Below are 14,189 nucleotides of genomic sequence, written 5' to 3'. Positions count from 1 at the left end.
AGGGAAGGTAAGTAGGATGTGTGGTGGAAGCCGGCGGCTGTGGCTATAACTGTGCACGCTGTAAGAGAAATGAATATTCACTGCCAGCGCAGTGAATATATATTTTTCTTTAGCCGCAGGCACAGTTACAGCGGCAGCCGCCGGCTCCTGCCTTGGTGACCCGCTACTCCGCCGCTCACCCTCTCCCGCCATCTTTCTGGGACAATGACTCGTATATACTGTAAGCTGAGGGGGCATTTTCAGCACAAAAAAATTCTGAAAAACTCGGCTTATACAGGAGTATGTACGGTATTTTAATATTAACACTATAATACATGTATTTTTTAATCTATTAGCCTTGGAAGATCAAATAGTCTAAAATCTCCACTAAATAATAAACAATATACCGTATATACTCGAGTATAAGCCGAGATTTTCAGCCCACTTTTTTGGGCTGAAAGTGACCCTCTCGGCTTATACTCGAGTCAGTGTTGGTGTGGGGTCGGCGGGTGAGGGGGAGCGACGGCTGTGATATACTCACCTGTTCCTGGCGCTGTCCCTGCATCTCCGATAGTCTCCGGGCAGCTCTTCCCGTGTTCAGCGGTCACGTGGTACCGCTCATTAAAGTCATGAATATGCACGCATATTCATGACTTTAATGTGCGGTACGTGACCGCTGATGCCGCCGGCTCCCGGAGACCATCTGACAGTGAGGCGCTGCCAGGGACCGCACTGGGAGCAGGTAAGTATATCAGGGGAGGGGGAGCATTGCACGATAGTCACCTGTCCCCCGATCCATCGCTGCACGCTGCTCTGTCTTCCGTCCTCTGGCTGTGACTGTTCAGGTCAGAGGGCGCGATGACGCAATTAGTGTGCGCGCCGCCCTCTGCCTGAACAGTCAGTGCGGAGGATGGAAGACAGAGCAGCGCGCAGCGATGGAACGTGGAAGGTGACTATCGCAAGTGCCGGGGCCGGAGCGAAGAGAGGTGAGTATGTGATTTTTTTTAATTTTAATCGCAGCACCAGCAAATGGGGCAAATGTATGGAGCATCTTATGGGGCATAATATGAGGAGCATCTTATGGGGCATGATGTGTGGAGCATCTCATGGGGCCCCTAATGTGTGGAGCATCTCATGGGGCCCCTAATGTGTGGAGCATCTCATGTGGCCCCTAATGTGTGGAGCATCTCATGTGGCCTTTAATGTGTGGAGCATCTCATGTGGCCCCTAATGTGTGGAGCATCTCATGGGGCCCCTAAAGTGTGGAGCATCTCATGGGGCCCCTAATGTATGGAGCATCTCATGAGGTATAATATGAGGAGCATCTTATGGGGCATGATGTGTGGAGCATCTCATGGGGCCCCTAATGTGTGGAGCATCTCATGGGGCCCCTAATGTGTGGAACATCTCATGGGGCCATAATGTGTGGAGCATCTTATGGGGCCATCAACCTTTATGCAGCATTGTATGGGGCAAATGTGTCTATGGAGCATCTTATGGGGCCATTATTAACCTTTGTGCAGGATTATATGGGGCATATTTTGTATGGAGCATCTTATGGGGCCCTTCATGATCTGTATGGAACATTATATGGGGCTCCTGATTCAATATGGATATTCAATAACCCGTAACCTACTGATGTCTCAATTAATTTTACTTTTATTGGTATCTATTTTTACTTTTGAAATTTACCGGTAGCTGCTGCATTTATCACCCTAGGCTTATACTCGAGTCAATAAGTTTTCCCAGTTTTTTGTGGCAAAATTTGGGGGGTCGGCTTATACTCGGGTCGGCTTATACTCAAGTATATAGTAGATATGCCTGTACCAAGTAAAAGAAATGCATTTGCAACAAATAAGAATTAATTAATAGCAATCTTTTATAATGATAGAATTTATAAAATCTTTAACAAGGACTAAATAATATATTTGGCTACATATTGTTCTTGTGTTAATATGGCAGAATAATCATAAATTATATATAATATTGGCACATATATACAGTGTGGGCCATGTATATGGATACACCTAAATAAAATGGGAATGGTTGGTAATATCAACTTCCTGTTTGTGGCACATTAGTGTATGGGAGGGGAAAACCTTCCGAGATGGGTGGTGACCATGGCGGCCATTTTGGTTCCAACTTTATTTTTTCCAATGGGAAGAGGGTCATGTGACACATCAAACTTATTGAGAATTTCACAAGAAAAAGAATGGTTTGCTTGTTTTAATGTAACTTTATTCTTTCATGTGTTATTTACAAGTTTCTCTTTGTTTACAGACATTGACATGTCGCAGAGGTTAACATGTGAGGAGCGGATAGAAATTGTGTTGATGTCTGTTAAATGCAGTACCTGGATCATTGCAGCAGATTTCAATGCAAGACACCCTGCACAAAAAACAGTCACCATTCCCATGTTATTTAGGTGTATCCATATAAATGGTTCACCCAAAAAGTTTGCCTCATCACTGAACATAATGTTCTGTGTAAACTGAGGGTCCTGTTCCAAATTTTGTTTTGCCCATTAGACCAAATACAATGTGATTGATCATTTCTTATACGAGCTAAGAATGGGATCAATAGGCCCTGCGGTTATTTCCTGTAATATCCTGTATCATTGGTACGATGAATTGTATTGGTTACAGATATACATAAAGAGGCTATATATACAGTACAGACCAAAAGATTGGACACACCTTCTCATTTAAAGATTTCTCTGTATTTTCATGACTATGAAAATTGCATATTCACACTGAAGGCATCAAAACTATGAATTAACACATGTGGAATTATATACTTAACGAAAAAGTGTGAAACAACTGAAAATATGTCTTATATTCTAGGTTCGTCAAAGTAGCCACCTTTTTCTTTGATGACTGCTTTGCACACTCTTGGCATTCTTTTGCTGAGCTTCAAGAGGTAGTCACAGTGAATGGTCATCCAACAATCTTGAAGGCGTTCTCAGAGATGCTTAGCACTTGTTGGCCCTTTTGCCTTCACTCTGCGGTCCAGCTCACCCCAAACCATCTTGATTGGGTTCAGGTCTGGTGACTGTGGAGGCCAGGTCATCTGGCGTAGCACCCCATCACTCTACCTATTGGTCAAATACCCCTTACAAAGTCTGGAGGTGTGTTTGGGGTCATTGTCCTGTTGAAAAAGAAATGATGGTCCAACTAAACGTAAACCGGATGGAATAGCATGCCGCTGCAAGATGCTGTGGTAGCCATGCTGGTTCAGTATGCCTTCAATTTTGAATAAATCCCCAACAGTGTCACCAGCAAAGCACCCCCACACCATCACACCTCCTCTTCCATGCTTCACGGTGGGAACCAGGCATGTAGAGTCCATCCGTTCACCTTTTCTGCATCCCACAAAGACACGGTGGTTGAAACCAAAGATCTCAAATTTGGACTCATCAGACCCAAGCACAAATTTCCACTGGTTTAATGTCAATTCCTTGTGTTCTTTAGCCCAAACAAGTCTCTTCTGCTTGTTGCCTGTCCTTAGCAGTGGTTTCCTAGCAGCTATTTTACCATGAAGGTTCATGGATGACCCACAGTCCACAAAGGCCAAAGTGGGAGTGAAGCTGTTCTCTACACCAAGTTCCACTTTTAACAGTACTTTAACCCCTTTACCCCCAAGGGTGGTTTGCACGTTATGGACCGGGCCAATTTTTACAATTCTGACCACTGTCCATTTATGAGGTTATAACTCTGGAACGCTTCAACGGATCCTGGTGATTCTGACATTGTTTTCTCGTGACATATTGTACTTCATGATAGTGGTAAAATTTCTTTGATATTACCTGCGTTTATTTGTGAAAAAAATGGAAATTTGGTGAAAATTTTGAAAATTTCGCAATTTTCCAAATTTGAATTTTTATGCAATTAAATCACAGTGATATGTCACACAAAATACTTAATAAGTAACATTTCCCACATGTCTACTTTACATCAGCATCATTTTGGAACCAAAATTTTTTTTGTTAGGGAGTTATAAGGGTTAAAAGTTGACCAGCAATTTCTCATTTTTACAACACCATTTTTTTTTAGGGACCACATCTCATTTGAAGTCATTTTGAGGGGTCTATATGATAGAAAATACCAAAGTGTGACACCATTCTAAAAACTGCACCCCTCAAGGTGCTCAAAACCACATTCAGTTTATTAACCCTTCAGGTGTTTCACAGGAATTTTTGGAATGTTTAAATAAAAATGAACATTTAACTTTTTTTCACACAAAATTTAATTCAGCTCCAATTTGTTTTATTTTACCAAGGGTAACAGGAGAAAATGGACCCCAAAAGATGTTATACAATTTGTCCTGAGTATGCTGATACCCCATATGTGGGAGTAAACCACTGTTTGGGCGCATGACAGAGCTCGGAAGTGAAGGAGCGCCATTTGATTTTTCAATGCAAAATTGACTGGAATTGAGATGGGACGCCATGTTGCGTTTGGAGAGCCACTGATGTGCCTAAACATTGAAACCCCCCACAAGTGACACCATTTTGGAAAGTAGACCCCCTAAGGAACTTATCTAGATGTGTGGTGAGCACTTTGACTCACCAAGTGCTTCACAGAAGTTTATAATGCAGGACCGTAAAAATAAAAAATCATATTTTTTCACAAAAATGATCTTTTCGCCCCCAATTTTTTATTTTCCCAAGGGTAAGAGAAGAAATTGGACCACAAATGTTGTTGTGCAATTTGTCCTGAGTACGCTGATACCCCATATGTGGGGGTAAACCACTGTTTGGGCGCATGGGAGAGCTCGGAAGGGAAGGAGCGCCGTTTGACTTTTCACTGCAAAATTGACAGGAATTGAGATGGGACGCCATGTTGCGTTTGGAGAGCCACTGATGTGCCTAAACATTGAAACCCCCCACAAGTGACACCATTTTGGAAAGTAGACCCCCTAAGGAACTTAACTAGATGTGTGGTGAGCACTTTGACCCACCAAGTGCTTCACAGAAGTTTATAATGCAGGACCGTAAAAATAAAAAATCATATTTTTTCACAAAAATGATCTTTTCGCCCCCAATTTTTTATTTTCCCAAGGGTAAGAGAAGAAATTGGACCACAAAAGCTGTTGTGCAATTTGTCCTGAGTACGCTGATACCCCATATGTGGGGGTAAACCACTGTTTGGGCGCATGGGAGAGCTCGGAAGGGAAGGAGCGCCGTTTGACTTTTCACTGCAAAATTGACAGGAATTGAGATGGGACGCCATGTTGCGTTTGGAGAGCCACTGATGTGCCTAAACATTGAAACCCCCCCACAAGTGACACCATTTTGGAAAGTAGACCCCCTAAGGAACTTATCTAGAGGTGTGGTGAGCACTTTGACCCACCAAGTGCTTCACAGAAGTTTATAATGCAGAGCCGTAAAAATAAAACAAAAATTTTTTCCCACAAAAATTATATTTTAGCCCCCAGTTTTGTATTTTCCCGAGGGTAACAGGAGAAATTGGACCCCAAAAGTTGTTGTCCAATTTGTCCTGAGTACGCTGATACCCCATATGTGGGGGGAACCACCGTTTGGGCGCATGGGAGGGCTCGGAAGGGATGGAGCTCCATTTGGAATGCAGACTTAGATGGAATGGTCTGCAGGCGTCACATTGCGTTTGCAGAGCCCCTAATGTACCTAAACAGTAAAAAAAAAACACAAGTGACACCATTTTGGAAAGTAGACCCGCTAAGGAACTCATCTAGATGTGTTGTGAGAGATTTAAACCCCTAAGTGTTTCACTACAGTTTATAACGCAGAGCCGTGCAAATAAAAAATATTTTTTTTTCCACAAAAATTATTTTTTAGCCCCCAGTTTTGTATTTTTCCAAGGGTAACAGGAGAAATTAGACCGTATATATTGTTGTCCAATTTGTCCTGAGTACGCTGATACCTAATATCTGGGGGGGAACCACCGTTTGAGCGCATGGCAGAGCTCGGAAGGGAAGGAGCATCATTTGCAATGCATACTTAGATGGATTGGTCTGCAGGCGTCACATTGCGTTTGCAGAGCACCTAATGTACCTAAACAGTAGAAACCCCCCACAAGTGACCCAATATTGGAAACTAGACCCCCCAAGGAACTTATCTAGTTGTGTTGTGAGAACTTTGAACCCCCAAGTGTTTCACTACAGTTTATAACGCAGAGCCGTGAAAATAAAAATATAAAAAATTTCCCCCCAAAATTATATTTTAGCCCCCAGTTTTGTATTTTCCCAGTGGTAACAGGAGAAATTGGACCCCAAAAGTTGTTGTCCAATTTGTCTTGAGTACGCTGATACCCCATATGTGGGGGGGAACCACCGTTTGGGCGCATGGGAGGGCTCGGAAGGGAAGGAGCGCCATTTGGAATGCAGACTTAGATGGAATGGTCTGCAGGCGTGACATTGCGTTTGCAGAGCCCCTAATGTACCTAAACAGTAGAAACCCCCCACAAATGACACCATTTTGGAAAGTAGACCCCCTAAGGAACTCATCTAGATGTGTTGTGAGAGCTTTGAACCCCCTAGTGTTTCACTACAGTTTATAACGCAGAGCCATGCAAATAAAAAATATTTTTTTTTTCCACAAAAATTATTTTTTAGCCCCAGTTTTGTATTTTCCCAAGGGTAACAGGAGAAATTGGACCACAAAAGTTGTTCTCCAATGTGTTCCGAGTACGCTGATACCCCATATGTTGGGGTAAACCCCTGTTTGGGCGCACGGGAGAGCTTGGAAGGGAAGGAGCACTGTTTTACTTTTTCAACGCAGAATTGGCTGGAATTGAAATGGGACGCCAAGTCACATTTGGAGAGCCCCTGATGTGCCTAAACAGTGGAAACCCCCCAATTATAACTGAAACCCTAATCCACACACACCCCTAACCCTAATCCCAACGGTAACCCTAACCACACCTCTAACCCAGACACACCCCTAACCCTAATCCCAACCCTATTCCCAACCGTAAATGTAATCCAAACCCTAACCCTAACTTTAGACCCAACCCTAAATGTAGCCCTAACCCTAGCCCTAGCCCTAACCCTAGCCCTAACCCTAGCCCTAACCCTAATGGGAAAATGGAAATAAATACATTTTTAAAATTTTTTTAATTTTTCCCTAACTATAGGCTACGTTCACATTTGCGGTCAGCGCCGCAGCATCGGGCGCCGCAGCGTCGCCGCATGCGTCATGCTCCCCTATATTTAACATGGGGGCGCATGGACATGCGTCGCACTTGCGTTTTGCGCCGCATGCGTCCCTGCGGCGCCCGCGTCCGGGGCGCAGAGGACGCAGCAAGTTGCATTTTTGCTGCATCCAAAATCAATGAAAAAAAGGACGCATGCGGCGCAAAACGCAGTGTTGTGCATGCGTTTTGCTGCGTTTTTGTTTGCGTTGTGTGTTGCGGCGCCGACGCTGCGGCGCACAACGCAAATGTGAATGTAGCCTAAGCGGGTGATGAAGGGGGGTTTGATTTACTTTTATAGCGGGTTATTTAGCGGATTTTTATGATTGGCAGCCGTCACACACTGAAAGACGCTTTTTATTGCAAAAAATATTTTTTGCGTTACCACATTTTGAGAGCTATAATTTTTCCATATTTGAGTCCACAGAGTCATGTGAGGTCTTGTTTTTTGCGGGACGAGTTGACGTTTTTATTGGTAACATGTTCAGGCACGGGAGATTTTTTGATCGCTTTTTATTCCGATTTTTGTGAGGCAGAATGACCAAAAACCAGCTATTCATTAATTTCTTTTGGGGGAGGCGTTTATACCGTTCCGCGTTTGGTAAAATTGATAAAGCAGTTTTATTCTTCGGGTCAGTATGATTACAGTGATATCTCATTTACATCATTTTTTTATGTTTTGGCGCTTTTATACGATAAAAGCTATTTTATAGAAAAAATAATTATTTTGGCATCGCTTTATTCTGAGGACTATAACTTTTTTATTTTTTCGCTGATGATGGTGTATGGTGCCTCGTTTTTTGCGGGACAAGATGATGTTTTCAGCGGTACCATGGTTATTTATATCTGTCTTTTTGATCGCGTGTTATTCCACTTTTTGATTGGCGGTATGAAAATAAAGCGTTGTTTTTTGCCTCGTTTTTTTTTTTTTTTTTACGGTGTTCACTGAAGGGGTTAACTAGTTATGTAGTTTTATAGGTGGGGTCGTTACGGACGCGGCGATACTAAATATGTGTACTTTTATTGTTTGATTTTTTTTTATTTAGATAAAGAAATGTATTTATGGGAATAATTTTTTTTTTTATTTATTTATTTAGGATTTTTTTTTTACATTTTTTTTTACACATGTGGACATTTTTTTTTCACTTTTTTACTTTGTCCCAGGGGGGGACATCACAGATCGGTGATTTGACAGTGTGCACAGCACTCTGTCATATCACCGATCTCACTGACAGGGCTGCAGGCTTACCAGCGCCTGCTCTGAGCAGGCACTCGGTAAGCCACCTCCTTCCCTGCAGGACCCGGATGCCGCGGCCATCTTGGATCCGGGACCTGCAGCGAGGGAGGAGGTAGGAGACCCTCGGAGCAACGCGATCACATCGCGTTGCTCCGGGGGTCTCAGGGAAGCCCGCAGGGAGCCCCCTCCCTGCGCGATGCTTCCCTATACCGCCGGTACACCGCGATCATGTTTGATCGCGGTGTGCCGGGGGTTAATGTGCCGGGGGCGGTCCGTGACCGCTCCTGGCACATAGTGCCGGATGTCAGCTGCGATAGTCAGCTGACACCCGGCCGCGATCGGCTCTCCCCCCGTGAGCGCGGCCGATCGTGCTGGACGTACTATTCCGTCCTTGGGAAGTAGGGCCCACCCCACATGGACGGAATAGTACGTCCAATGACAGAAAGGGGTTAAGGAATGAGGAAACTGGTACCTGTGAGTCTGGGCAACCTCCTCAGTAGTTACCCAGACTTAGGCGTTTCCCGACACCTTGGGAGTTGGAGGTCAGGAAGGACAGTCCTTCTTCCAATGTCCTGGAGCACCACAGTAAAAACAAGTTTTGCCTTCCCTTCGACGTCTCCTCTCCCTTTCCTTGAAGGTGATGGCCTCTACTTCCATGGATTCAGCAGGTTGTGAAGGTTCTGGCTTAACTGGAAGGAAAGGAGCTTCCTGTTGCACGACTCCTCTCTCCCATAACCTCCGATCCATGCAAACGGCCTGAGTCATGGCCCCTTACAGAGACCACGGAGGAGGATGAAGAGCCAGAGTGTCCTTTAAATGATCAGACAGTCCCCTCCGGAACTGACACCCAAGTGCCAAGTCATTCCAAGACACTTCCGGGGAAGATCTCTGAAATTCCAAACAGTACCATTCAGCAGAGAGCTTTCCTTACGATAGACCCATAGTAGTGTCCTCTGCCAATCTGACTCAGTCTGGTTAGTCATAGATGAGGCCGAGAGCTTCAAAAAACTTATCAACAGATATTCTCTCAGGGACGGTTGGGGGTAAGGAAAAAGCCCAAGAATGTGGACCTTCCCTCAGTAAAGATATAATTATCCCCACCCACTGACTCTTATCCCCTGGATTGGAGTCTAAGGGAAAATAATAATCTGCAACCCTCCCTGAACATGCTGAACTTGTCCCTCTCACCAGAGAAGGTGTCAGGGAGTTTCACCGAAGGTTCAGGAAAGGGCAGAGACACGTCAGTCACCTCACCAGACTTACTGACATAGGAGGTCCCCCGGGTTAACTTAACTGCCTCAGCCATCTTCCTCTGCACTGCTTCTGGGAAGTAATGAAGGCCCTGTGCTCCACAGAAAATTCCTGCATCATCTGAGTAAGGTTAGCCACCTGCTCCACCAAAGTATGGAGCGGATCCATACCAAAGGAAAAAAAGTGCGAATTCCCCTTTAAAATGTAGTTGGTCAGTGATAATGGAATGAAACTGCGGAGCAATTGTGCTCAGTCACCATTAGGGTTGCACTTACTATGTAGCACTTTGGTGCAGAAGTGCAGGCTGCCGCCAGGAGAGTAGGCAGACAGGCCGAAGTCAGCAACAAACAGTGAAATGAAGTACCAGAGGTCACAGCAAAGCACGAGGTCAGAGACGAGCCAAAAGTCAGAGCCAGACAGGAGCGCGGTATCCAAAATGTGAGATGGAAAAAGGAGTCAAGGTATAAGCCAGAGAGTCAAAAGCCAGTCGGGGAACGCAGTAGCAGAGACAAAAAAAACGGAGGCGGAGTTCAGAGTTCAAGCCGAATCATACACTGTAGGGAACTCACCAAACGTACACTGAGTCAGGGATAGGGAATAGGTCAGACACACACACACACGGGAAGTCAGGGACAGAAGGATCACTAAGGTATACGGATCAGCTGCTCTAGCCTGGAAGCATGAACTGTCACTGACAAAGGCTACCCAAGAACCAAAGAGAGGCAGGAAAAGTTAACCCCTCCATGGCCAGGCAGAAGAAAGAGAAGCAAGAAGCAAACCCAAACTTGGATCATGACAATTTTCTACAAGACCAATATTTCTAATGATACCCATGGCCTGCTGGGGTAAGTGATGGAGTCAGCAAATTTGTGCTCCATCACAACTCTTAATAGTATGGGTATCTTGAGAACACTGATTCTGTTAACAACTTAGCAGACAAGGCAGCCCATGACCAGACAGGCCCTTCTGGCATTTGCCAGAATTGCCAGATGGCCAGTCCGGCCCTGAGTGTTGTGTATGGTCGGCGGCCATTCATACCAGTGTCCCATGCCCTGATGATGCCGCATGTAAGGTGAAACATGTTGGGACTTATGCTATAGTGTGATTGTCTTATCCTCTTAGAAAGTTGGTGACTCCCCAGGTCAGGTGAAAAAATTAATATGTCATCCAGATAGATAACCACAAATCTGCCTACCAGGTGAATAAAGATGTCATTTTTAAGTGGGGAAAGGTGGTGGGCACGTTCATCAACCCAAAGGGCATCACCAGATTCTCATAATGTCCCTCAGGCGTATTGAATGCAGTTTTTTACTCATCCACCTCTTTAATGCAAATGAGATTATATGCCCCCCTGAGGTCCAGTTTTGAGAACCATTTTTGTCCCACAATCTGATTAAAGAGGTCTGGGATGAGAGGGAGTGGATAAGAATCACGGGCAGTGATCATATTGAGTTCACGGAAATCCAGGCATGGGTGTAACCCCACATCCTTTTTCTTTACAAAAAAGAACCCTGAGGGATGAGCATGGTCTGATTTGACTCTTTGCCAGGCTTTTCGGCATGTAGTCCTTCATGTCTTGCCATCCTGGACCAGAGATGTTATATAGTCTGTTCTTAGGCAGCATGGCACCAGGAACAAGATTAATGGCGCAATCACAAGGACGATGAAGAGGAATTTCTTGACTCCTGTGCTAGGAGAACACATCCCTAAAATCTGACAGGTATTTCGGCACTGACTGGGTATCCACCCTAGTAAGCTGGTTACCCAAGCAATGCTCCACTTCACCATTCCCTGTGTCTGCCAATCTACTACATGATTGTGCAGAGTTAGCCTAGGAAATCCAAGAACCACAGGTGAGGGCAGACCCCCTAGCACATAACAGTCTATTACCTCAGAGTGAATGGCCCCTACCTGAAGCTGTAAACATAGGACAACTTGAGTAAAATACCTGTCTCAAAGGGGCGGAGTTGATGGTGATTATGGGTATGGGTCTGGACAGAGTCAGAGGCATAGCTAGGGTTTTGGATCGGGGAGCAAAGCTTTTGAGTGGGCCCCTAACCAGGTAACCTTGATTACAACTCGGTGACACACCCTAATAGTGGAGGAGGACCTCAACAGATGACCGCGCTATTACTGAAAATAATCTCTATACAAAGACCAACATGGATATTACTGCCACATGGTCAGTCGTAGATACGAGTCCTACAGAACATATAAGAGATTCAGCACAGTTATAGATGGTGACTTACCGCTGACATTCTTTCTGACGGAATCATTCATTTTTCCATCTGGCCCAAACCGACATGACAACTTCTTCCACCCATGACATGGCTGCAGATTACAACAAAGACATATTTCACTTCTCATATTCCAGTGCCATCACCATCTATTCCCAACCTGCACAAACTCATCCTGCTGATACCCCAATACTTAGCCGCTGTTGCCGTATGTGTCGCTATTACTGCACCTGCTGTGTGGTTCTCTGTGCCTTCTAAATTCTAAAGAACCCCTCTATAATTTAGTAATGCCAGATGCAAGTGCCCTAGGAAACTGTGCCGACATTTTGCCCCCTAGAAAAATAATAATGCCCTCTGTGTGCCCCTTTGATAGTCACAGTAACCTGCGTTCCCCTATAACAGTAAGTGCCCACTTTACATTTAATAATGTCCCGAGTCTCCCCCCTGTACAGCTCATCTATACACAGTTTGAAGCTCTCTTATCCACATTATAATGCCCCCTCACTGTATAGTACCACCCACACATTATACTGACTCCTTAGTAGCCCCCAAACTGTTTGATGGCTCCAACACTGTAAGATCACCCCCTAACTGTAATCTCCACACTGTATGTTGGCCCCCTAGATAGCCTCCATATACTATAATGCACCAGATAGTCCTCAACATAGTATAATGCACTCCCCTTAGGACTCCACATAGTATAATGTAACAAATAGTCCTCAATATAGTATAATGCACTCCCCATAGGCCTTCATATAGTATAATGCACTCCCTATCGGCCTACTCTATATTGTATAATGCATGCCCATAAGCAAACTCTATAGCATAAGGCAGCCCCCATACGCAGACTCTATAGCATAAGACAGCCCCCATAGGCACACTATATAGCATAAGGCAGCCCCCATAAGCAGACTCTATAGCACAAGGCAGCCCCCATAGGCAAGATCTATATCTGTATAAGGAAGGCCCCATAGGCAGACTCTAGTATAAGGTAGCCTCCCCATAGGCAGACTCTGTAGTATTAGGCAGCACCCCATAGGCAGACTCTGTAGTATAAGGCAGCCCCTCATAGGCAAACTCTGTAATAAGGCAGCCCCTATAGGCAGTCTCTGCAATAAGGCAGGCCCCCATAGGCAGACTCTGTAGTATAAGGCAGCCCCTCATAACTGACTCTATAGTATAAGGTAGTACCCATAGGCAGACTCTGTAATAAGACAGCCCCCACATAAGCAGACTCTGTAATAAGACAACCCCCACATAGGCAGACTCTGTAATAAGGCAGCCCCTAGGCAGACTCTGTAATAAGACAACCCCCCATAGGCAGACTCTGTAGTATAAGGCAGCCCCCATAGGCAGACTCTGTAATAAGGCAGCCCTCCATAGGCAGACTCTGTAATAAGGCAGCCCCCATAGGCAGGCTCTGTAATAAGACAGCCTATCCATAGTCAAACTCTGTAATAAGACAGCCCCCACATAGGCAGACTCTGTAATAAGGCAGCCCCTATAGGCAGTCTCTGTAATAAGGCAGCCCCTAGGCAGACTCTGTAATAAGACAACCCCCCATAGGCAGACTCTGTAGTATAAGGCAGCCCCCATACGCAGACTCTGTAATAAGGCAGCCCCCTTAGGCAGACTCTGTAATAAGACAGCCCCCCATAGGCAGACTATGTAGTATAAGGCAGACACTCCATAGGCAGACTCTGTAGTATAAGGCAAACCCCCCATAGGCGGATTCTGTAGTATAAGAAAGCCCCCTCAAAGGCAGCCCCAATAAAGATAAATAAATACTCACCTCTCTTCTTCCTGGCTTCTCCGCTGCTCCGAGCGCCCGCTCATGTCCGGATAGTGGGCCTGCAGTCAGTGTTGGCGTCTGTGACGTCAGACGCTGACAGGGGGTTGATGGGAGAAGGAGCATAATGCTCCTTCTCTCATCAATGCGGTCAGCTGTATCGGCATCCAGCCGATATAGCTGAACCTGCGATGACAGGCAGGGGGCCCGCTGCTGACACCGGGCCCCCCAGCTGCTCAAGGGTCCCATAGCGGCCGGGCGGCAGAGCAGGGAGATCGATTCTCCCTGGTTTGCCGCAGACTGTAACTGTATCGGTGCGCTGTGCACACGATCCCACAGATAGCATGAATCAGATCCCACAGACAATATGAATCAGATCCCACAGACAATATGAATCAGATCCCACAGGCAGCATGACTCAGATCCCACAGACAATATGAATCAGATCAGGCAGACAATATGAATCAGATCCCACAAGCAGCATGAATCAGATACCACAGATACCACAGACAATATGAAACAGATCC

Source organism: Ranitomeya variabilis, chromosome 2, assembly GCF_051348905.1.
Source record: "Ranitomeya variabilis isolate aRanVar5 chromosome 2, aRanVar5.hap1, whole genome shotgun sequence".
NCBI lineage: Eukaryota > Metazoa > Chordata > Amphibia > Anura > Dendrobatidae > Ranitomeya > Ranitomeya variabilis.
Note: the sequence above shows the minus strand (reverse complement) of the source record.